The following is a 5,230-nucleotide window of genomic DNA, read 5'->3' on the forward strand; positions in this document are numbered from 1 at the left end:
TTGACTCCAGAAATATGTACAACAGTCAAGTCTTTGCAACAACAACAAAGGACCTAGCAGTAAAAAAAAAAAAAAACATAAAAAACAGCTGGTGTTCCTTTCTCACAAACTCATGTGGCATCCTGTAGTTTGTGCAATGAAGGCGTCTTGATTTATTGACTGTAATGATGCATTCAGGCCGACACCGCGAGCCACGGGTGTGTGGGGGTGGATTATAGAGTGGGGCTGTGTGGGTCGCTGTTCGCAGTGAAGCGCACTGTGTTGCAGCTTGCTGTGGGAAGAGCCGAGGCTCCGCCCTCTTTTTGTGCTTCAGCTCCCTGTACTCTTCCTCTCGCCTCACGCCTTTTGTTTCCCATCGTCACATCGAGAAGCAGCTGTGCCTGTCTGCAGCAAAGCAAAGTGCATCCTGCTTAAGGAAATCACTGTAATCCGCGTCCTACATCCTGACAGGGACTGCTGCTGTTCTAGATGTAGAATTATCTTGTCAAGTGGCCCTTTAGGAACCCCAATGCAAATATGGCAAGAAAAAGCTATTGGAAAGAAAGGGTGGTGGGGTGGGGGATTGAAAGGAAAAAAAACTAAAATTATACCCTTGAGCAAAAAGAGAGGCGCTCTGTGTGCTGAGATAATGGTCAATTTCTTCTGAAGTTCTCCATTGATATGATCACTGCACTGGTGTCATGGACTGAGATTAAGGTGATGGATAGTTTCCACTGCTTTCAACTAGGGACCTAACGATAGACTCAGTTTATAGATTTGATTTTTGGTTTCCAGTTCATGATTTAATATCCTGACTATATTTAAAGAAAATTAAATAAAAGCGATAAAATGAAGATTGTGTCCATGTCATTGTAGGGATGACATTCTAATGAGAATAGAGCTGAGATTGTGAAAATGGATAAACTGGTGTGGATTAAGGTCTTTGAAAGTTCCGGTTTGGTTTAATAACAATAAAAAATAAAAAGTTTAATTTAAATAGCATCTTTCTTAGACCCAATGATGCAACCAGGCCTTCTGGTTGAAAACCTCTCTACCAGTAGGCCTAGGAAGACTTCTTAGCCACAGTTTGAAGCCTTTCAGCTGCCTTCAAGCCTCTTAGCTGTGGTGTAAAGTCTATCAGAACTGGAAGCTCTGGAAAACTCTTCAGCTGCAATGTAAAGGGCTGGCAGATCTGGTAAAATTCCTTGGCCACAGTGTAAAGTCTCTTAGCTGGCAGGCCTGGGGAAACTCCTAAGCCATGGTTATAAATTCTCTCTACTGGCAGGCCCAGGAAAACTCATCTTCTGCAGTGTAAAGTCCAGTGTAAAGGCTGGTGTAAAGGGTTGGCAGACTTGGTAAAAGGCCTTGGCCACAGTGTAAAGTCTCTCGGCAGGTGGGCTTGGGAAAACTCTTAAGCCACGGCATAAATTCTCTCAACTGGCAGGACCTGGAAAACTCAGCTGCAATATAAAGTCTCTAAACTGGCAGTTCTAGGATGATTTCTCAGTTGTGCTGTAAATTCTCCCTGCTGATGAGCCCAGGAAGACTCCTTGGCTGCAATGAAAAGTATCTCAAACTGCAAGCCTGGGAAATCTGCTTAGCTGCAGTGTGAAGGGCTGAAGGGTCATTGGCCATGGTGTAAACTCCCTCTCAGCCACAAAAACTCCTAAACCACAGCAAATTCTCTTGTCTGGGTTGTAGTGTAGTACTCAAGTCTAGTCTCGGTTGTAACTTGGTCCCAACCTTATTTGGGCTCAGTCGTGGCTCTCAGGGTAAGGTGTCCAAGGTAACAGGAATTGAATTATTAATATACACTGCTCAAAAAATACAGGGAACACTTAAACAACACAATATGACTCCAAGTAAATCAAACTTCTGTGAAATCAAACTGTCCACTTAGGAAGCAACACTGGTTGACAATCAATTTCACATGCTGTTGTGCAAATGGAATAGACAACAGGTGGAACTTATTGGCAATTAGAAAGACACACTCAATAAAGGAGTGGTTCTGCAGGTGGGGACCACAGACCACTTCTCAGTACCGATGCTTTCTGGCTGATGTTTTGGTCACTTTTGAATGTTGGTGGTGCTTTCACACTCGTGGTAGCATGAGACGGACTCTACAACCCACACAAGAGGCTCAGGTAGTGCGGCTCATCCAGGATGGCACATCAATGCGAGCTGTGGCAAGAAGGTTTGCTGTGTCTGTCAGCGTAGTGTCCAGAGGCTGGAGGCGCTACCAGGAGACAGGCCAGTACACCAGGAGGCCGTAGGAGGGCAACAACCCAGCAGCAGGACCGCTACCTCCGCCTTTGTGCAAGGTGGAACAGGAGGAGCACTGCCAGAGCCCTGCAAAATGAGCTCCAGCAGGCCACAAATGTGCATGTGTCTGCACAAATGGTTAGAAACCGACTCTATGAGGATGGTATGAGGGCCCGACGTCCACAGATGGGGGTTGTGCTCACAGCCCAACACCGTTCAGGAGGCTTGGCATTTGCCAGAAAACACCAGGATTGGCAAATTCGTCACTGGCGCCCTGTGTCTTCACAGATGAAAGCAGGTTCACACTGAGCACATGTGACAGACGTGACAGAGTCTGGAGACGCCGTGGAGAGCGATCTGCTGCCTGCAACAGCATGACCGGTTTGGCAGTGGGTCAGTAATGGTGTGGGGTGGCATTTCTTTGGAGGGCCGCACAGCCCTCCATGTACTTGCCAGAGGTAGCCTGACTGCCATTAGGTACGAAGATGAGATCCTCAGACCCCTTGTGAGATCATATGCTGGTGCAGTTGGCCCTTGGTTCCTCCTAATGCAGGACAATGCTAGACCTTATGTGGCTGGAGTGTGTCAGCAGTTCCTGCAAGATGAAGGCATTGAAGCTATGGACTGGCCCGCCCGTTCCCCAGGTCTGGGAGGAGATCCCAGACCTGGTCTGGGAGGAGATCCCTCAGGAGACCATCCGCCACCTCATCAGGAGCATGCCCAGGCATTGTAGGGAGGTCATACAGGCACGTGGAGGCCACACACAATACTGAGCCTCATTTTGACTTGTTTTAAGGACATTACATCAAAGTTGGATCAGCCTGTAGTGTGTTTTTCCGCTTTAATTTTGTGTGTGACTCCAAATCCAGGCCTCCATTGGTTAATAAATTTGATTTCCATTGAGGATTTTTGTGTGATTTTGTTGTCAGCACATTCAACTTTGTACAGAGCAAAGTATTCATTGAGAATATTTCATTCATTCAGATCTAGGATGTGTTATTTGACTGTTCCCTTTATTTTTTTGAGCAGTGTATATCAACAAAATTAGAATAAACAAAAGGGATTCCTACACTTTTGTAACTTGGGCCCCACAAACGACCACAAAAGCTTCCATGGATTTAAGTGTTCAGATCGTCTTTCTCTCATGCACATGAAGCCTAGAGCTACTTTTTCATTGCTGTTTCCTTCATTTTGTTTATGCTTGCACTGAAAATCTAAACATGATTATTTAACATTTTGCCTGATCAATCAATGAGCACACTGTAAATATGTTCTTTTTACAAATAATTAACAATATTTGTTAATCCATCCATCCATCCATCCATCCATTTTCTAAGCCGCTTCTCCGTCAGGGTCGCGGGGGGAAGCTGGAGTCTATCCCAGCAGTCTTCGGGCGGAAGGCAGGATACACCCTGGACAGGTCGCCAGTATTTGTTAATAACATATTTTAAAATTATATTTTTGCATTAAAAATGTTTGCATTAAAAAAACACTGCACTACCACTATGGCCCACTGGGGGCCCACTGCCTACAGGTTGAAAAAAATTGTTGTATAGGTTTAAATAAAATATGTTCTTTGATGATCTAACTGATCCTTTCAAGGATGGCTTAACTGAGTATTGTTTGTTTTTGTATTCTGGGGAAAAAAAAAATCGTAATCTGGCGTCGATCTTGACTCGAACTCTGCTCTAGCGGTCTTGACTACGACACTACTGGCAGGCCCAGGAAAACTACTTATCTTCTGTGTAAATGCTCTTGACTGGCTGGCCCATAAAAACATCTTAACTGTGGTGTAACATATCTTGACATTTTCAAGCTGAAGACGCTTTAGCTACAAGAGAAAATCTCTCTCGGCCAGGTTCTTGATCAATGATGTAACCTTGTCGGCCAGGGAAAATTAAGAAAACATACCCACAAATAATATAAAACAGTAGAAGACAACAGAAAGCAAAACAAAGAAAAACAATGCTATTGATTACATGGCTTACTTAATACAATGAAGCTGATATCACACATTTCGTTGTTTTTTTTTTTTCTTTTTTCTTTTGATCACCTTGATTCTAACTGTTTAAAGTGATTATATTTGTAGGTTAGGTTTAGAAGACAATGTAATGATATACTACCAACATATTTCATTGATATCAACCATTATATTGTGTGTTAAGCTTGTATTTTAACTGAACTATGCAAAGGCCACTATGCACAAACCATAAATGATCCAAATGACAGTATATGGGTCTGCTGTAGGCCTTGTAGGACAAATTTTGTTGCTTTTGGTAAATAAATTTGATTGTGGTTTATAACCTGCAATGCAGTTTTAATAGGCTGGTCTTCTGTTTAGCATGAGCAATCACCCTCAGAATTTTGTGTTACATAAATAAACTATGATTATTGTTTTATTAATATGAATAAAGGGCACTGAGTGCTTCTGAATGCACTTTATTTGTGACTAACTAGAACACATCATACTTATGTAGTGCTGTAATGGCAGGGAGCAAGGAGGCGGATGCATGTGCTGAGATAAGACTTTTATTATGCGAAAATCCAGGGTCATGGTCATAACGGTCCAGGTTCAAATGGCCAATACATAGAGCAGGAGGGACAGACATGATGAAAATAAACAGGTACACAAACAACAGAGCCAGAAGAAAAACAACACATCAAACCTCAAACAAACAGCACGATCAAACAAAGACCAGCAAACACAAGGGGCAAACAGGGCTTAAATACAAGAGGGCTAACAAGAGATAACAGGACTCAGGTGGAAACACAGATGGGAATAATCAGGGGCGGAGTCACAAAACAAGGGGCCGGACTAGGAAACCAAAACAAAAAGTTTTTTTTTTTGCAAATCGTCCATTACTTTTGGGCAGCTATGTGTTTGCCTAACATATCACTGCTGTCAGAACAAAACCTTGTATCTCCCAAATGGTAACTTTACAGGAGAAGGAAAAAACATACTTTACTTAATGTAAGTCAATGGAACCAG

This window comes from Pygocentrus nattereri, chromosome 16, assembly GCF_015220715.1.
Source record: "Pygocentrus nattereri isolate fPygNat1 chromosome 16, fPygNat1.pri, whole genome shotgun sequence".
In the NCBI taxonomy this organism is placed as follows: domain Eukaryota; kingdom Metazoa; phylum Chordata; class Actinopteri; order Characiformes; family Serrasalmidae; genus Pygocentrus; species Pygocentrus nattereri.